Raw genomic sequence first — 20,869 nt, forward strand, 5'->3', positions numbered from 1 at the left:
CACGATTCGCCCCTAGCCCACAGTGAGAGGCAGGACTGGGGTCATGATAGTGGGGGGTGAGGGAGCCCAAAGGAACCAGAGGAAAATTGTGTGTTTTATTGGTGCTGTACTACACCCCGGTCAACCTATTTCTGTCAGTCTGCACTGTTACTGTGGCACGCACGGTGATTGTCTTAGAGCACAGTGGTAACTTGTCACTGTATTTACTTATTGAGATATTCCACTCTTCTCTGGGTTCCTTATACTACATGGAGACTGTTATATTGATCTGTATTATGTATGAAGTCAGGTTAGATAACTTATAAACGTATGATAGAGAGTAAAGAGGAGTCCAGAAATAAACCCATATATTTATGGTCAACTCATTTTGAGCAATGGTGCTAAGTCCATTTGATGGGGAAATACGAGTCTCTTCAATTAATGACACCAGGAAAATTGGATGCACACCAACAAATTTAAAATAGATTATTGAACTAAATGTGTGATCTGAAACCATAAAACTATTAGAAGGCAATGGAGGGGCGGCCCTCTTAAGCCTAGCTCACGACAGTGGATCTCTAACATTACAAGCACAAAGAGAAAACGTAAGTGGGACTTCTAAAAGTCAAACCTCCCATTCACCACAAGACGTTGCCAACAACAACAAAAAAGACAAGCTACTAAGCTACTTACTGGGAGAATATCTTTGGAAGGGATACCCTTTGGAAGCCAATAACGTGTGTATGTGTGGTGATATGTGTATGTACGTGTGTATATACCTGTGTTAGTCTGGGTAGACTAGAGAAACAAATTCTTGGACACACATGTATGTAAGAAAGAGGTTTATATGCAAGAGCAATTGATTATTGAGAAAATATCCCAACCCAGTCCAGATCAAGTCCATAAGTCCGATATTAGCCCATATGTCTGATACAATCTATAAATTCCTCATCAGACTCACGAAACACATGCAATGACGCCAAATGCAGAAAGATCACAGGCCAGTGGGTGCAAAGTCAGTGACAATAGAAGCATCTCAGCGCTGACAGGGGTCTCCACGTGGCTCCTCCAGTTTCCAGGGCTGCAGCAGGGTAGGTCCATGTGGCTTATCCTCAGGGATGTCTCGCAGGAAGTGAGCAGAGAGAGAATCTCTCCTGCCTCCAAGGAGGACATCCAGGAGTTCCCAGAATTCCCAGGAAAAGGCATGCTCACAGAGAGGCCTCATTGGTTATATCTTGATTGACAGGCTAAACCCCACCCCTTCACTCATAATCCTCTCAAATTGACACCAGATTATATAACTACCAAAATCTGTGTATGTGTGTGTGTGTGTGTGTATACATATCTTTGACAATTTGCCAACAAAAAGGGAAATAGCCCAATCACAAAGCAGGTAAAGGATGAAGAGCCATTGTACCTAAGAAGGCATTCAAATGATCACCACATACATAGAAATATACTCAACATCACTGGTCATTAGAAAGATGAATATCAAAACCACAATGAGATATCATTTAACTCCCACTAGGATGGTCAAGGTTTTATATATATATATATATCTTATAATGAACATATATAAAGCAATGTGGGGAAATTATATTCCTTACCCATAGTGATAGAAATGGAAAATGGTACAGATACTGTGGGAAACAGGATGACAGTCCCTTTAAAAAAGGCATAAAAACTAAAAATAAATGCATGGGTTTGGATTTATGTATGGCAGGCTTGTCCCTATGGGCCTCTCATAGTGTCCCATGCCAGAGAAAACTGTAACCCTGAACCATTGCCTGGCCTTGTCCATGGGCTTCGGGCACTGAAACGGGTTGCACAGTGGGGAATAGATAGATAGATAGATAGATAGATAGATAGATAGATAGATAGATAGATAGATAGATAGATAAAACTACCATGTGACCTTGCAATCCCATGCCTCGATGGACACTCCTCTAACTTGACAACAGAGGCTCAAGCAGAGACTTGTGCAGCGGTGTTCACTGCAGTGCTGTTCACAATGATCGAAAGTGACACTGCCCATCAATAATGATGGATGAACAAATTTTCACCGTGAAGGTAGATGAGCCCCTGACATTGGTGTCCTGAGACCATCTTTAACCATGTGGCTCATACATTCAGTGGAATCCTTCTTGGCCACTAGAAGAAGTAGACTCCTGATTCACACTACGATGTGGATGGGGCTGACAGACTCTAGACATTAGGCTTAGTGAAATAAGTCAATCACAAGAAAACAACTATTGTGTGATCTCATTTATATAAAGAGACAAGATAAATGGGCTTTATCTTGTCTTTTTATATAAATGAGAAGCCCGTTTGTCGGCCACTGGAGATCCCCTTGCAGAGGGGTCTAGGGGAGGAGATGAGCCAGTCAAGGTGCGATGTAGCAACAATGAAAAACACAACTTTCCTCTAGTTCTTAAATGCGTCTTCCCCACCCCCACCCCCACCCCCCCACCAACTATCATGATCCGAATTCTACCTTGCAAGTCTGGCTAGATCAGATGATGTACACTGGTACAGATAGCAACTGGAAACACAGGAAATCCAGGGTGAATGATCCCTTCAGGACCAGTGGTATGAGTGGCGATACTGGGAGGGTAGAAGGAGAGTGGGTTGGAAAAAGGGAACTGATTACAAGGATCTACATGTGACCTCCTCCCTGGGGGACGGACAACAGAAAAGTGGGTGAAGGGAGACATCAGACAGGGCAAGATATGACAAAGTAATAAATTTATAAATTATCAAGGATCCATGAGGGAAGGGGAAGCAGGGAGGGAGGAGAAAATGAGGGGCTGATGCCTGGGGCTTAAGTGGAGAGCAAATATTTTGAGAATGATGAGGGCAATGAATGTACAGATGTGCTTTACACAATTGATAATGTATGGATTGTGATAAGAGTTGTATGAGCCCCTAATAAAATGATTTAAAAAAAGACAAGATAAATGTTCAGAGACCAAAATTTCTTAGTGGTTACTAGGGGCAGAAGGAAGGGGGCTGGCAGGAGGGGGATAATAAGTGGTGATGAGAATATTGCATTGATTGATGGTAGGGTTGAACAGACACTTTTTGTAATTGGCATCCATAAGCTATACAGCTATAAAAAGTTGGATTGGCAAAAAGTGATGTGATAGACTTACAAAAGGACCAAAAATAGAGTAGCTGCCGAGGCTCATGATATATAAGCAAATCTCATCACATTCGCTTTCTTGGTTTGGAGCTTTAGAGCCCTGACCTCATAACCTGTGTAGTACCTTTGCTTCTCCTTCTGCCTCAGGCCTTACAAAGTCTCCAGCAGTCATTCGGACACAACAATCGGCCTCTAGTCTCCTGGGGCAATAGTGGATAAAGGATGGGACCTATGGCTAATTACCTCCCTGAGACCAGAAGAGCTAGATGGTGCCTCTCAAATATTACTGAACATTTTTATCAAAGATTCTTCAGATGAGTCCTGTGTGAAAGAGGGAAATGCAGAATAGAATTTACCTGTATATCATCACACACCCCATAATTCACCCGATCTTGTCATTAGTGTTCAGTATGTGATGATATATGGTTAAGCTGAATAATTGCTAGTTTTAAGAAGACTTTCAGTGATATTTTGGGTTGAGGTTATAAAATGGTCTCAAAGCAATAGTGTCAGGGCCTCATCTACCTTTGTGGTTCCAACAAGTCTGGAGTCCATGATAATTAAGAGCTTCTCTATTTTCTCTTTTCACAGACATCATCAATTTGATTCCTATTAATCCCACATATATAGTTGCTGTTTATGTTTTTAAGAAAAGGTATTTACAAGAGTAAATTCCATTGTGGGGTCTCCAGCATACTCTCTAATACCAAATCATATTTGCTGATTATTGATATGCAGCGAAGTGAATTACTTGATGTGACCCTCCTAGCTAAATAGTCTTTGGACTTCCACCAAATGACAGGATTATGCAAATGTGGAATGTTTGTGGCCCACCAAAGGGACTGGATTGTAAATAAGGTACATTGTACTTTGGGGTAGGGTTCTAGGATACTATATAAAACTCGAATGTAGGGATTATTCAGTCTTGCTATCTCAGAACTGTATCCCGAGCATTTCTGACGCTTAACTGTACCCTGTTAATGGCCCTAAATCTGTCAAAGGGTTGCAGCCTTCGACATGGATTACAACTCAATGTCAAGAGAGCAAAAATCCTCATAACGGAACCAATAGGTAACATCATGATAAATGGAGGAAGATTGATGTTGTCAAGGATTTCATCTTGCTTGGGCCCACCATCAACGCTCACGGAAGCAGCAATCAAGAGCTCAAGCGGTGCGTTCATTGGCTCAGTCTGTTGCGCAAGACCGCTGTGAAGAGTTGAAAAGTACTGATGCTACTTTCAGGAATAAGGCGCATCTGACTCGAGTCATGGCCTTTCCAGCCGCCTCCTGTGCATGTGAAGGTCGACACCGAAGAAGGAAAACAAGAGACATGTGATGCATTTGAACCGTGGCGTGGATGAAGGATGCTGTAAATGCCATGGCCTGCCCGAAGAACAAGCAGATAGCTCTTGGGAAAGTCACAACCACGGTGTTCCTTCGAAGAAACGACGGTAAGATTTTGTCTCACAGACTTTGGACATGGAATCAGGAGAGACCTGTCTCTGGAGAAGGACGTCACACTTGGTCCAGTGGAGGGACGGCAAACAAGACGGACTCGCAGAGTGGCTGCAACAACGCGCTGAAGCAGAAGAACAGCGTGAGCATGGTGGAGGGCTGGCAGGCAGTGTTGTTCCCTCATCAGAACTGACTGGACAGCCACAACGACAACTTTCCTCAGAAAGGCTCTCCCTGTGAGCTCTGTCTTTCACTCTGTATGTTGGTTCCGATACAGTATCGGACTCAGCAGAGAAGTGGTGAGTGCCTTGGGAGGGACAGTTGGTGTCAGAACGAGTTACAAGGTTGGAAGGTGGAGGCGTGTCTGACCTCTATCTCAGAAGATATGGCCTCAGACTGAAGCTGATGGCGATTTCCCTCCCTCCTCTTGTGAAGGAGGTCTGACTTCTGCCCCCACCCCGCCCCTCCCCGGCAGAGTGGCTTCTCAGGGGTGAACGCTGCTGGGAGGACCCGCCACACAACTGGGGCTTGGAGGAAGCATAGCGATTGCTTACAAGTTTCTAGACTTCGTCCTTATTTACAGAATGGATTCAAGACCTAATGTGCTCGAAGTACGGCCCCTAGAAAGTCTGTTTTGTGAACATGACGAGGGCCGTGACAATGGGGCTCCTGAGGCCACCATCAGTGAGAGCGATGGGCTCAACTCCGGGACCTCTCAGGCTCAATGGCTTCCAAATGCCATGTGCATGCTCTCAGAATATTGCATCAGCGCCTGTGCACACATCAGCTCTGCATTCTCACAACCTAGCAACAAGGACCTGCTTTGAGGTCCCACAGCGACCTTGAGGGGCCCAGCCAGGGTCCAGGGGCAGTGGTTGGGGTTGTCTACCTGGGATGGGAGGAAGGTGTCCACCCAGGTGCTCACTGGTCCCTTGGGAGAAGTGGCGGTGACTGGCCTGCTGGGGAGATTGCTCACCCCATGGGGTGCCACCTGCTGGGCAAACGCAGGTGTGCAGGGAGGACTTGCAGAGGGTGCAGGGGTGCTATAGGCACCCCTGCCACATGGAGGGCTGAGATTGGAAAGCTCTGACAGGTTGGGTGCTGATGCCCCTGAATCAGTGCTGGGGGGCTGCAGATTTCCAGGCCCCTCCAGAGCCACTGGACTGGCCTGGCCAGTGCATGGCTGGAAGCCGGGTCTCTGCAAGGCTCCAGGCACGTTGTAGTCCTCTTGAGACTGCCTCTCGGTGACAGCCCTGCTGCCAAAGGTCACGGGTGAATCAATGTCATTGACTTTCAGAGCTTCAGGAAACACAGGACCTGGCTCAGATCGCCAGTCTGGGCGATGCAGGACAGGCATGCTGCGCCCACTCTGCACTCAGACCCCAGGCCACACAACTCCCATCCGTCCACAGCAAAGCCTTCCACGTGAGGCATTGGACTTGCTGGCACTTTGGCGTGATGATCACCCCGTGATTCCAAGGGCCTTGAGGGGGCACTCATTTATCCTCAGGTTCAGGGAGTGAGCAGGTGCAGAGATGCCAAAGGACTTGCCAAGGCCCCTACAGCTGGTGTGGGGCAAGTGCATGCCTGGGGCGGTGCCCTCTGCCCAGGGCCAGCAGCAGGTCAGAACCTCCATTCTCAGCAGGGCAATGTGCTCTGGCTGGGGACCCCTGGTAACGTGTGTGGGCACTCTGGGATGCGACCACCGAGGCGGGGCTGGGGGGCGCTGTGGCACCTATGGACAGAAAGGAGCAGGGATGCTGGCACATGGTGGGGAGGGACAGGAACGGCAGGGCCCACAGTAAACACTCTGGGACAGACAGACATGGCCTTGCTGCCCTGTGGCCGGGTCTCCCTGCAGGAAGGGATGCTCTGGCTTGCTCAGGAGCAGCACACAGAACATCTGGCTGAGCCCCACTGCTAGACTGCCAGAAGGGATGCCCCATAGCTGCTCCAAGAGCCTGTCACTTTCCAGCACCAACAGGCTGGCCTGCCACAGGGATACCCTTCTGCCTAAGGCAGCTCGCCCCAGCTTCACCGTCAACGTGCAGGGAGGGAATGATGGGGCATGCTGTGCGGCTGTGCCAAGCTGACACACTGCAACATCACCTGACCCGGGCTTTTGTTTGCCAATTTCAAGCTCCCTGTCTGGCATGTCACCTATGGGTGTACGGAGTGCGATGGGGGCTGCTGTTCTCAACTGGGTTCCCTTGGCGGCCCCTTTACATTCTGACTGGGAAATGAGCACCATGCCTGGGCCTCTGGGGCGGGAGATGCCAGGATGTGGGCGCATCGGCATGCCTATATTCTTGGGTGTGTGTGTGTGTGTGTGTGTGTGTGTGTGTGTGTGTGTGTGTGTGTAAGAGAGAGAGATAGAAATATTCTTGAGTGTGTGTGTGTGTGTGTGTGTGTGTGTGTGTGTGTGTGTGTAAGAGAGAGAGATAGAAAGAGACAAAGACAGACAGACACTGACTGGGTTTCTGGGCCAATGGGTCTGGCATGGGTGCCCTGATAACAAACATACCTTTCAGTGCCAGGGCTGGGAAGAGGTGAGGAAGAAGAAAGAAGGGAGAGAGAGGAGAAAGGAGAGGCAAGAGGAGGGAAGGGAGGGGAGAGGGGAAAGGCAGAGAGGGGAGGGGAGGTGAGGCGAGGGAGGGGAGAGGTCAGTAACAGAACACGAAGCTGCACATTCCAGGCGGTGAGGCCAGCGTGCTTTCCTCACCAAACAGATGCAGGTTTCAATCAATTCAATCAATGGGCCATGTTTGCTGGCCATAAAAATAGCCCAGAGGTTGCTGGTCAGCGGCTCCAAGATAGATGACCAGTGGCCCCAGAGGTCTCAAAGGTCAAAGATGACGAGCCCCTTCAAATGGAATCTGTGGTCAGACCCAGCTCTCAGGCTGCCGGGCAGGGTGACGGCTGCTGCCCACTTCCAGCTGAAAACCAAACCAGGCTGCTCTCAGTCCTGCCGTCCCTCGGCCCAGCAGCCTGTCAAATGGCCTCCCGGTGCACTGCTGCCCACGACATCCCAAAGCGGGTGCGGTAGAGCAGGGCTGCTGTCTCCCTCTGTCCCTCCTTCTCCTCGGCCTCCCCAGTGTGGGGATGGAAGCCATGATCACACTCAGCTGCCAACAGAAAGATCGGGGGGCACCCAGAAGAAGGGGGTCAGTGACCCACTGACCCCCAAGTCAGCCATGACAAACCGCATGGCGCTTCCTTCCACTCTGAAACCCCAGGGTCATTGTGAGTTGGAATTGATCAGGTGGCAACTAGTGGCCCCTGCGTGGTGAGCAAACCTTTGCTTCCTCCAGCTCCGAGCAGCTGCCCCGGCTATTTCTGTACAAAGGGATTTTCGGTTTTCATTTGTAGCAGACGGAAAGGAGAATTTGAGGTCATAGTATCGTAGCCAGCCCTTGGGGAGGGGTGAATGGTCTTCACTATTTTCTCTTTCCTCATTATACCGAAGGATCCTCTCATTTCACTGGCCCTTCTCTGCCTCCCATCTTGAACCCCCTCCTACTTTTTCTCCCAGATCCCCCCCCCCCCCCCCCCCCCCCCCCGTCGCCTGCCTGCTCTGGGGCAGCACCAGGCTGCGTCCTTGAGCCTCCCTGGAAGGCTCTTCTTCAGCTACTCTGTCCTCTCCTGGTCCCGGTCCTGTTGACGGTCAGATACCCCCTGCCTGCTGGCCTGGTTCTTTTGGACCAACCGCTGAATAGCAATTGGGAAAGGGGTACGGATGGGGAATGCCCAGCACACGGACAAGTGGCGCCCGCGACACGGGGCTCCGTCCTGCCCGTCTGGCTGCTGGCAGATTGGTCGTTGGTGTTGCAGACCCTCAGCGGGCCCCGTGGACAGACAGAGGGACATCAACCTCCTTGCACAAATCACTGCCATTCCAAGAACTAATGCTGCTGCACTGACCGGAGATGCAGTCTTTCCCAAAAGCCAGGGAGCAAATAAATGATTACAGTTTAAAAATGAATCTATTTATTGATCGCCTTCTTTTACACTATTAATGCTAATTGTTTTTCATGGTGCATGCATTTGGGATTCATCAAAGTGAATTCTTAATGAATTTCCAAATGCAAAAATGATAGCCAGATCAGAAATAGAGCCAGATCATGCCACCATTTTTCAGAGGCCTTCCTTCCGAAGTTGCCCTAGAACTATGAGGTCAGATCGCAGGAGCCCTGCAGTCCGAGTACATGTGCACAGGGTGTGTGTGTGTAGCTCCGGCCACCTGGGTGCCAGGAGCTGGGCCGGGCGTTTGTAAACATTATTTGCTAGTCACAACAAGGGCACTTTCATGATTCCAACTTTATGTTGTAAGACACTGAGACCCAAAGAGGCTCACACGCCTCTCTCTGGAAATAGCCCGAATACTAATCCTACTCCAGGGGACTCGAGCTCCCCACCCTCAGTGTTGTGTGGGACCAACCATGGCCCCAGCAGGTTCTTTCCAAGGAAATTCCTAAGAATGCCTGCCTTGGGGGCATAGTGGGTACGGGGATTGCTAACAGCAAGGTCCATTGCACAAACCCACCAGCCATTACACAGGAGAAAATCGAGCTGTTCCTTCCGTAAAGACTTGGACTCAGAAACCCACAAAGACGGTTCTGCCCTGTCCTATAGGGTCGCAAGGAGTCAGAATCTTCTTGGTGGCAATGTTTTGGGGTTTGTTTTTTGGGGGAGGTCCTTGGAAGTCCTACAGAGGGACCTTCTCCCGGGTCTTCACAGAAGATCGCTTGTACAGGGGTGCTATGCGTCTCCATGGCAGCGAGTTTGGTTTGGGATCTTCCTATCTAAGTGGCCCTAAGTGACTGTCTCCATTCTCGGGGGCTGCTCGGATGGACCATAGCACCAGGGGGTGGTTTGATGAAACAGTTTTATTTTCTCACAGGGTGGGAGGCGCGATGGCTGAATCCAGGGCGCTGCTGGGTGGGAGGGGGCGGGCGGGGCGGGGGTGTGTCCTGGTCTCTCCAGCTTCTCCTCCTGGGCTCCTTGGTGATCTTGGGCTGCAGCCTTTCCCCGCATCTCTGTGTCTTGTCTGGTCTCCTAATATTTCAGCAGGCAGGTACTCAAGACGCACCCTCGACTCACACGGACTCATGAACACAGCACAGACAACTCTGTTCCCAGATGTGAGCAGACCTCAGAAGAAACATTCATAACACGTTTTGAGGGGACATAAGTCAATCCCTAGAAGTAACTAAGACTCACTGCCATCGAGTTGATGCCAACTGACAGTGACCCCACAGGACAGGGTGGAACTGCCCTGAGGGTTTCTGAGACCCTGATCCTCCCTCCCTCCTTCCTCAGGATCCTACCCTTCCCCTCTCCAGTTCCTCTCTCTCTTCCTGGCCTCCCAGTCTCATCTTTTGGTGCCTAAACCAAGTTTTTTTTTTTTACTTTTTGTTATAATAATGGTGTTATTAACTATTTATCTTTAGAAGTGTGTTAGTCTGGGTTGACGAGAGAAACAAATTCAGAGACACTCATATATGTGTAAGAAAGAGCTTTATATCACAGAGCAATTGTATATTAAGAAAACATCCCAGTCCAGTCTGTTAAGTGTGATAAGTCCAATACCAAATCACAAATTCTGCTTCAGACTCACACAGCACATATAATGAGTGAAAACTACAGGAAGATCACAAGGCCAGTGGGTGGAAAGTCCTCTGGCTCCAGTGGTGGTGAAAGCGTCTCCAGAGCTCTCCCAGGTTTCAGCGTGGCTCCACATGGCTCGTCAACAGGAAGGTCAAGTAGAGAGAGAGAGAGAGAGAGAGAGAGAGAGAGAGAGAGGTTCTCCCAGATCTCAGCAAGTCTCCATGTGGCTTGTCAACAGGAAGACAAGGCAGAGAGAGGAAGTTCACAGAATCCTCTTGGAGAGGCCACGCCCACATGGAGGCATCATCAGGCTGTGACCTGATTGACAGGTTTGACTCCACCCCCTCCCTCTTAATACCCTTGAAACAAGATTACATAACTACCACAGTAAGGTTGACGAAATTCGCTAAGCATAACCTTCTCTAGTTTTGCCCATGCCTTTGTGTTTTTTATTGATGCTGAATATTCCCTTGTATGGACTTACCAGTGTTTGTTGATCCATTCCTCTATAAGAGTTTTTGGTTGTTTCCATAGTTTTGCTATTGTGGAGATTGATGCAATAAGCATAGCTGTGTAGATGCCTGTTTGCATTGTATTCTTTATATCTTTAGTGTACACACCCAGGAGAGAGAATGCTGGATCATAAGGCATTTGTATTTGCATTTACTTTGGGAAGGGCCACACTGCTTTCCATGGCGGTGACACTACTCCGCAGGCCCTCAGCAATGGGAAAGTGTTCTCATCTCTCCACACCTTCTCCACCATGATCTTGTCTTTCATCGACATTTTTCTAAAAGTGTCAGTGTGAGGTGGTATCTCATTGTTGTTTTAATCTGTACTTCTCTTATTGCTAATGAACATTTCTTCAAGGGGTTGTTGGCCACCTGAATATTGTCTTTGGTAAACTGTCCATTCATGCCTTGTGCTCCTTTTTTAAATTGGGTTATTTGTATTTTTCTTGTTAACATATTATAGTTTTCCATAAATCTTAGAAAACTCCATGCTATTAATGCACTTGATATTCCACTTGCGAATCCCTCAAGAATCTCACATTCACAACAGTCAAAGCAGAACTCTTCATTTCAATGCACACTTGTCTTGGGGAGTTTCTCAACTTCTTCAGTCCCTTGCATGACTTCACACCACCAGCCTCTTAGTTACTCGAGTTAGAAACCCTGGAGTAATCTTTGGTTTTCTTCTTCCTTTCAGCACAATCCAACCCATCCACGAGCAATGTCTATTCTCCCTTCAAACGTACGGTGAATGTGTCTGTTTACCCTCCTGTCTCCATGTGACCAGCCCAGTGATCAACATCTGGATTCTGCAACAGCCCCTAATGTGTTCTCCCAGTGTGGTAAGAATACTCTTAAGGCGTCCCTATGGTCCCCGACTCCGGTGGTATCCCTTTATCGCGTCTATGGGAAGGTGTCCCCATGAAAGTTTGGAGAAAAAGGGCAGAATGTTCAACCTGAAAGGAGACTGTTAGACTCTCCTAGATCCTACACCTGAAAGCAAGCACGAGAAAATTCTCACTGCCCTCGCGTCAATTCTGACTCACAGCGCCCCGTAGGGTAGGATAGAACTGCCCTTGCGTGTTTCCGAGGATGTGATTCTTTGTGGGAGTAGAAAGCCTTATCTTTCTCCCAGCTGTAGACACACAAATGGACAAATGAACGGATGAGTTGAAATTTCACAGCACGCAACTGACTGAATACGTTCACATGACTGCTTCACACGCGTTTCCTTTCTCCTGCCCCTCCTCCCCTGAGTGTCCATTGCACCAGTCAGACTGTTCACACATACTAGAACTGAACACTCTGGAGAGAAGAGGTCAGGGATTGATGGGGCTCCGGGGGCTGGGAACCTAAGAAAGCAGAAGGAAGCCTGGTTGACCTAGGGAGACCACCCAGAGCCCAGGAGGAAGGGGTGGTGTGTGTACGTGTCCATGTGTCCATGTGTCCATGCCTAAACGTACGATGGGTTTCACAAAAGCGCCATTAGCTGGATAGCGTTGGAGAAGCATACAGGATGTGTGTGCCTGGGCTGTATCAATTTAGTCCTCTCTAGAAATCCTTGGAAAATAATAGGCACTCAATAAGTGATTATGGAATAAGTAAATAAAGATCAAATTTTGAACTCCTTGCTTTTCTATGCAATCAATATGAGAACAAAGCATGTCTCCTGTTGAACTTCTGTAGGACTGGTTTTGCTGATGTCTGAATGGAGAGGAAAGAGCGCTCTGGACTTAAAGGCCACCTTCCGGCACTTAATGAGCTGTGTGACCTTAGGCCAGTTACTTGACTTCTCAGTGTCTCTCTTTTCTAACTATAGAACGTAGACTGTCATGTCTAATCTGTAATGTTTTTGAGAGGCTTCAGTGAAGTTCTGTACAAGTGCCTGCCACAGTCTGAATATAGGTTACTGTATACACTTGTGTTTAATCTGAGTTTTCCCATACACTTTTAATGCGGTTTTGTGGTAAAATTAAGTGCCTTGGTTGATATTCGGGTTGGCTTATACTCAAGTATAATGGTACTTCTTCCTTCAGCTACTTGTATCTAAGGATCCAGGATATAGCAATGTCACTCAGAATATGGAGATGGGAAGTTTACCTTTCTATAAGCCCAGGGCAGGTCCTCTCTGTATGAGGTGATTAGGGCTATTTAAGGCACCTTTCCACTACCAGTTTGTCAGTGTGTTGTGCTGGGGTGGCTTGTGTGTTGCTGGGATACCACTGTTTCAAATAACAAAAGGGGTCACACACATGGTGGATGGGTTTAGCAGAGCTTCCAGACTAAGACCAGAAAGGAAGACTTCATCATCTTCTTCTGAGAGTTAACCAATGAGAACACTAAGGGTAACAACAGAACATGGTCCGTGTCGTGCTAGAAGATGAGGCTCTGGGATAAGAGGCACTCAAACACCACAGCAGAAGCAACAACGGACCTGAGCAGACCAATGATCACGAAGGTGGTGTTGGATCTGGTCGCACTCCATTCTATGGTCTGTGGGGCTGTCATGAGTCAGGGCTGGTTGAAATAGTAACTAGCAACAACGATCCACCTCTGGTCCAGCTGTTAAGGAAACCAGAGCCAAGGTGAAAGGTTAAATTGCAGTTCATCACTTACTAATGTTTTCTAGAAGCCTCATATGTTCCCTTCCCTACATGGTTTGGAAATAACAGGCACAATGCTAAGTGTCAGGGGTATAGAGGATGTAGGTAGAAGAATGCATGTTCTTTCAATAAAAATCCAAAGTCCACCTAGTCCCTCAAATCAGGCCACTTGACTTGTTAGCAAAGTTAACTTTGTTTACCATGTGTGGGCCTATGTGTGTGTCCTTTTTCGCTCCAATAGAGCCCGATATTTCCAGGATGGAGATCCTCTAGGATGGGAAGCTAAGGTTTCATAAATGCAATGTGTAGGAAGCAATTGGAATAGTCTGTTATGAGTTTTTCTTGGCGAATGCTGGACAAGTGAAGAGATTAAGTTCTGTAATAGTTCTATGCAGACCAGTGTATCCCAAAGTGGGCAACACCGCCCCCTGGTGGGCACGGAACAATCTGGGAGGGCTGCCAAAGCAGATGCCTACACTTTATCTTGGATCATGGGCTATTGAACAAACATTTGTAATTTCCCGGGATGAGCGTGGGGGCACAGTGCTGAACATTTTTTTCTTTAATCTGTAACGGGTATGGGGAATGCCAAATAAAATTGGGAACCTATGGTCTAGATGTATGTTCAAGTCCTCTGGGAGGTGAGCCCTATAAACTCTGATCCACTTTTAGCTCTTAACTTCTTGGTTGTGGAAGGGTGTCACTGGGTCAGTTCTGACTCACAGTGACCCGAGCTACAACAGAACAAAATCCTGCCCAGGGCTGCGCCGTCCTCACAGTTGTTATGTTTGAACCTGTGTCAATCCATCTTCGTCAGGCCTTCCTTCTTCCCTGACCCTCTGCCAAGCATGATGTCCAGGGATCAGTCTCTCTTGATAGTGTGTCCAGAGTACACGTGACAAAGTCCATGAATTTCTAGAGCATGTTTTGTACATGACAGGGACTCTTGAGCTATGAGACCAGAATTTCTATCTCCTCCGTTCTTTATTGAGTCAGTATGAGAGTGAGCATCCTAAGGAAGCAGCCCCAGAAGCACTGGGGCCAGGAGAGGCCAGGGGAACAAGAAACCCCGTGCAGCCCAGGATAGAGGTGGGCCAGTTAGCAGTACCTAATGGGAACTGAGGACTGGTTTCGCTAAACCAAATTCTAGTTCCCCAAAGAAACCCAAATCAGAGGAGAGGAACAACAAAAGCAGCTCCCCAAGTTGTACTAAAATCACTCCTTGGAGGGCATTCCAATTTAAAGCTCATCTATGTAAACACAACTGTTTCGCGGTCAAATAGTGCTATTCCTCACATGTGAGAGTCAGAGAACTCCAGACCTTTTCAAATCTGGCACGCCGGCCATCAAGTCAGAAGGGCGTAGTGGGACACTGGTCTGTCCCTTGTTTCTAAGAGACCACAGGGGGTTGCCTCCTGCTGCGCTCGCCCGTGTGTGTGTGTGTGTGTGTGTGTGTGTGTGTGTGTGTGTGTGTGGAGATTGTGGGAGGACACAGAGGACCTTGGCCTTGGCAGCAGAGCATCCAGGATCCAAATATTGGATTTGCCCTTTATTAGCTGTGCAGTCTTGATCATTTATCTTATGTGACCTGCAATTTTTTTCGTCTGTGAAAAGGAGATAATAATTCATGGCCTTCAGGATTAAGGATTCAACAGAATAATGAATGTACCAAATACAGTGTTGGGTACAAGAAGAATTCTCAGAAATACCTGTTCCTTTCCACCTCGCTTTTGTGAAGTAGACGCTGTGATCTGGGCTGAAGAAAGGAATGAAAAACAGAGGGAAAAATGTAATGAGACAGCCTATTTTCCTGTCACTCAGAAGCAGACTGGACAGATTTCGTAAGGAGACCTCACAAGGATAATAAGGGACCATGTATTTTATTGACTCGGCACCAGACACTGTTAAGTCTAGGCCCTGCCTTCCTCAACATTTTTTAATCCCTGTGAGAAGGAGGTAGGCGTGATGATGTCCCACATCTTACAGATGAGGAAACTGGGGCAGCAGGAGATTTGTCACTGAGAGTGACTCCGTTCTTGGGTGGTGGCGGCAGGTTTGAGCCTGGCCCTCACAGGGCTCATTTTGTGGGAAGGAGATGCAGCATGAGGACGAGGGCTTCTTGGGAAGTGCTTTAGGGAGCAGCCCTTGTGGGAAGGCGGCAAGGATGGCAGGGCTCTAGGGCAGATGCAACGACAAAGGTGTTGGCCAAGCCCACTGGGAGCTGGGGCGGGGAGCCCCACCACTGAGGAAAGACCAGTGGGCTTCAGGATGAAGAACCTCAATGAATGCAGTTGAGTCTGTGTAGCCTCGTGACTGACTAGTCACTGGGGAAAGAGGGCGTGGCCTTGAGGAAATGGTTTTCTTCAACCCCCGGCTGAGAGGTGTGGGTACCAGCCAACCCAGCACCTGGAGGAATTCGTGCACACCACAGCATCCACGACAGCTTACCCCCTGCCTCCCTCTGATCCACCTGCTTTAAAGTGTGGAAGTAGCTCATCTAGGATTCCGAGACACCTGTAAAAGAAATGGGAGTGGGACAGACGACAATCCCTGTTGTTGGCCCGTGGACACCACTCCTCTGCTGTCCACTCGGAAGTCTCCCCTTTCTTGGCAGGCGCCACTGCTAACATTGCTTCTAGGTGCTCGCTAGGGAGCGGGTGCGGACCCTTACCCACGGGTGTCCCCGAGATCCTCCTGCTAACTGGGCCCTTCCTGTCTACCAAGCAGCTGAGCGGTTTTGCTTAGTTATTGGGGTGGCTGCCGCCAGCCTCTCACCATCCATCCTGAGTTTCTTCTGGTTGTATACACTGTTGGCCCTCGGATCTTGCCCCAAGGGATGGCAGGTGTTATTTATCATCACCAAAGAGATCTTGACAAGTCAGGCCCCCTCTGGCTACCACTCCAACCTTGCTGCTCATTGTGATCAATGGAACTAGCACCCCAGGGTCCTATCACCCCATCGTTCCCAGAAGCCCCCTTCTGGGACAGTCTCTCTTATCCTCACCCTGGCCTGTGATGAGGATGCCACCTTCATATTGGTTTGGGGACCAGATGCTACCACCCTGCCTTTCTCCAGTCATCTGGTGGATTTCCAGGCCGGACGTAGGGCAGCTACTCCAGCTGGCTTGTCACTCTGGGTTGCTGGGTCTTCTGCCATCCGACATGGCACCTCTGCTCGGCCTTTTCCTGGAGCTTGAACCTCCTTCTCTCCGAGGGGAGCTGCTTGCTGCCAGCCATCTCCCTGGGCCCTTGCTTGGGTGTTGAATCCTGTTATCAAGGAGCTCTCTGCAGTCTAAGTTCATACGGTCTCTCTTGGCCCGAGCACCCTTAAGATTCAGCCCTCTAACTTTCCCAGTGCCTGTGGGTCCATGTTAGCTAGGTCTCACATCTTTCCTGGATGGAGTCATTTTCCTCTCGGCAGGCTTGGCACTTTGGCTGCCAGGTTGTATTGGGACTTATTCCTACTGAACTGGGCAGATGAGGAGGGGAGGGGGTGATGAGAATGCATTGTTCTGCTGGAGCGAGGCCATAGTCACCCCCCCAAGAGAAGGGGTGCATACTCACTTTCAAGAGGGTCGAGTCGGTCCTTATGCAGGCTCAGAGCAGGTCACGGGATCTGCGCATTCCAGGTGTTCACTGACCTGAGTCCTAGCCCTTCCCAGTCAAGCCTTGTAGAGGGAAGTGCAGCAGCCCTGCAGAGGCTGAGTTCAAGGTCCCCTGGACCTTTCCCTCTGTTAGAATTAAGTCCTTCGTTCAGCGCTCAACGTGGTTTCAGGGGCAGGCGATGAGGCTTTCGATAGATGCTGCCAAGAAGTCTCTCTGGCTTTCAGAGCTAGCCTGTAATGGGTGATTAATCACCTCCGCTTCTCATTGTCTTTTTCCAGGGGACCCAGACACAGCCATGCAATCCCATTGTCCTTCTAGTTCCCGTGGCCCCTCGCTTTGTGCCGGCCTGATACTCTCACTCTCCAGTGCCTCCCTTCCACCTGTCTGTCACTGCCATTTGTCACCATCACGCCCCTCCTGCTGGCCCTGAACCTGCCACCACGATGGGATGCCTGCTGCCCAAGGTCAGAGGGAGACCCAGCTCCCTCTGCTGCTAGAATCTGCTTTTCTGGGCTCGTTCCTGGTGCCCAGGGTCAGTGGCAGGGCTCCCCGGGGGCAGGCTACAAGAGTGCACTGCATGTAGGAAGCTTACACGGTGCTGTCACGATCAAGGAAACCTGGTGGCAACCTGGTTAAAGCACTCAACCCCTAACTGAAAGGTCCTTGGTGGCAAACCACCAGAATTCTCTGGGACAAAATGGGGCTGCCGGGTCCTATGAAGACTTACGGCCTTGGAGACCCCGTGGGGGCACTGCTACTCTGTCCTCTAGAGGCACTGGGGGACAGAAGTCAATTGGGTGGCAGTGGGTTTGGCTTGAGTTAGTTCTTAGGGGTAGCAGATCCTCTGCAGGGAGTCCGGCAGTGAGCATGGGGCAGAGGGAGGCGTTCAAGGCAATGCAGCTGCAACGCAGGCTTCAGCTGACCCCACGGGGCCAGGGGGAGGGATGGGAAGGAGGCTCTGGAGCTTTGATGGCCTTCAAAGGTGTCCATCACTGGATGTGGTTGGGGTCAGCACAGGGATCGGGGCCTGGGGCAACCCTGCTCTCCTGTTTGCTCTGAAGCAATCTCCTACCAGGCAATGTCAGGCAGCAGGCTGCCGAGTAGGTGGGGGCAATAAGTGCCTCCATTTTCGCGTGCTGGGCAGTGCACTGGGGCGGGCATCTGACGGGCCATGCTGGCTAGACACTGGAGTTCAGGGTATAGAGCGTGCATCACTTAATTTTAAAGCAAACAGAACTTTTAAGAAAACAAGTCTGGACAACTAGTGAAAGCCTGACGAGAGAAGTCTTTGGCCTCTTGCCTGATGGAGCTTACACGTCCTTCGTCACAGTCGTCTTTTTGCCTTGCTCTGAGAAGCTTCAAGGCCACAGGCATCTGGGTGGTTGAGGGCCTGCCTCAGCCAGGCCCCGAGGTTGTCAGTCTGCAGTCCCTACATCCATTCAGATCATGTAAAAATGTGAGATTCCACCATCTCCTACCTGACAACCGCCGCTCCGTGAAGCCTGCTAGGACATGAGCCCGGCCGCATTCATCAGCCCAGGTTCTCATTGCTCCTGCCCCACGTCTGCTTAGCCCCTGCTATTCTACTGTGTTCTCTCGGCGACATCACAACTGGGCTCAGCACCAGCAGCAGCAGGAAGAGACTTCAACTCGGGCCTCGCACACACTGGCATTCGATGAATGCTCGTTGGCTACATTTCTTTACTGTGGATTCCGTTTTCCTAAGAGAGTTGCCGGCCCGGTCAATCTTCAGGTCATGCGGGGTAAACAAGCACCAAGTCGTCCCAACACCTGTCAGAACAACAGAACCTACCCCTCCTCTTTTGCTTTGGGGACATGATGAAATCCACGTTCTACTGTTCCACAGGGCCTGTTTAACCTTGCTGGATGTGTGTTTGGAAGAGACATCTACAAACAACTCAAGTCACCCCAGATGCTAGTGGGAAGGACTCACGTTTTAGAGAGATCATTTACGCCCTCTCATAAGGATGAGTCGAAATTTCAAAAACCACTCATATCCACTGGCATATATTTGGCCATTTCCCCCATGTCTACAACTTTTGCAGAAAAACCAAGATGGCAAGGACCAGCAACATGGCAAACAGGTTCGTACCATAAGGGTCTCCACCAGATACACGGTCCATACGTATCACTGGGGTCCAGAGAGAAGGCAAAACAGAAAGCCCACAATGTTTCCCAAGGAATGGAGTCATTGCAGGTGCCGTGTACCACACTGCCTGCTACCCATGTGCCAGTCTCCCAAGTATATACATTCACAATCTCCTGGGCGGAACAGATCCACACAATAGACTGGCCACTTCCTACAAACCAGGGTGTACTCAACTCTTGGTCTTCCCTGGGCCATCTCAGAGCACGGCAGCGGCGTCTTGACTGCCCGTTTTCCTATTGAGATGAAAAGAGACTTAAAATCTCCAACAGATCTACTTCCTCAGAGATGATGGGTATGGATGGCCCCCCAACCACCCCCCTCCCAAAACAAGAGGCTATACAACTTGAGGATGCCTTTTCCCCTGTTGTTTTAATAATCCCAGGCATGTGGATGTTTAGAGCCAGCTTACTGATGGCCATGAGCAAGCACTCGAGTTGGGGGCTTTCGATCCGCAGAGTACTCCGGATCCCTTTGTCCTCTGGCTTGGCGGGAAGGTTGGGCACTGTTCGACTTCTTGGCTGTCTTATCGGTGGGAACGAAAATAATCTATACCTGCTTGACGGAAGCATCTGTCTGCAGAATGAATGGACCTAATCTTGCTGGTGAGAATGGAGCGCATTGCTTAAGCCTTTCGCTTAGAAGGGCACTAATTAGACTCCTCTCATGAGTAATTTGCTTACAGGGGCGATGGAAACTAGAAGCCATCCGAGTTCCAAAGATACAGGACTGAGGTGCTGATGCAAAGACGTGAATGAAATGGGAAGGAGGGGCTGTGCTTTACGATGCCACCGTGGCAGGAGAAACGTGAACCCCAAACAAAACGCAGAGATCTTAGCCCAGTGCGATACAATCACTCAAAAGACCATCCAGGAGCCCCAAAGCCGCCAGCCCCTCGCCGCCTCTCAACATTCACAAGGATGCCCTTGTTAAGGCTTGATTAAAAGCAGGGATGAGCCCAAATACACCATCGTGAGCTGAGTTCATTTAAAGGAAAATGACAAGCACAAATCTTCATCATTTTTTTTTTAAGTTTGTAAACAGCCCAGAGGAGGAAGCATCTAATTGTTGAAATTCTGCTGGCTTCTCTGTTGTGACCTTTGGTATTTGTGTATATTGACGGTCTCTAAGCCACTGCACAGAAACACCTTGAAGTGTCACGTTTTAAAAATGAGCCTTCTTTTCTTTCTCCTGCGCAGCGTGGATTATCTTGGCCTTGTCAAAATACATTCTCTAGTTAGACGTTGGAAATATTTCCCTCCTGGCTCCAAAGTATTGATTTTTCTTCCTCACTCGGCTCCGTCAGTCAGCCGACGGGGTGAGAGGTGAAAGTTCACCCGGCACTGCTTGGCTTTACCTTCCTATTAATGTCATGCCCTTTCCACATTTGCTCCGTTTACGTGCTCACCAATCATACAACACAGGGGCTGGCCCTCTTCCCCTAGAAGGACACGCTGAAGTCAGTGCCTGACGTGACCACAGCGGCTGGACCGACTCCCTGGGCACCCGAGGGGCCCAGCCGTCTGCATCCAGCGGCTGCCTCTACTCAGGCTGCCCCCGTCTCTGGAGGTGCAAAGAAAAGGAGGACATTGCCCACGTGCACACAATCCTGTGAGCAAAGGTGACCTGTTTTGTTTTTGCTTTTCCTGAAGACCCATTCCACCCTTTACCTCAGGGAACCCACATCCAACTCCAAACCTGGGGAGGGGGGGATGAAAAGCAGCGAGGGAATGATCTCACCCAGCTCCCCGGGGGCAGCCGGCCTGTGCCATCGAGGCTGACAAGATAAAAGTAGC

At 49.4% G+C, this 20,869-nt stretch overlaps 1 non-coding gene across 1 annotated transcript; it reads left to right on the forward strand.

Annotated features, from left to right (window-relative positions):
- Positions 1-1,675: 1,675 nt before the first annotated feature.
- Positions 1,676-1,812, forward strand: LOC142428414 (small nucleolar RNA SNORA42/SNORA80 family). The gene has a single exon (XR_012780319.1). It is a non-coding gene; the product is annotated as a small nucleolar RNA SNORA42/SNORA80 family (small nucleolar RNA).
- The last annotated feature ends 19,057 nt before the right edge of the window (positions 1,813-20,869 follow it).

This window comes from Tenrec ecaudatus, chromosome 15 (genome assembly GCF_050624435.1).
Source record: "Tenrec ecaudatus isolate mTenEca1 chromosome 15, mTenEca1.hap1, whole genome shotgun sequence".
Lineage (NCBI taxonomy): Eukaryota > Metazoa > Chordata > Mammalia > Afrosoricida > Tenrecidae > Tenrec > Tenrec ecaudatus.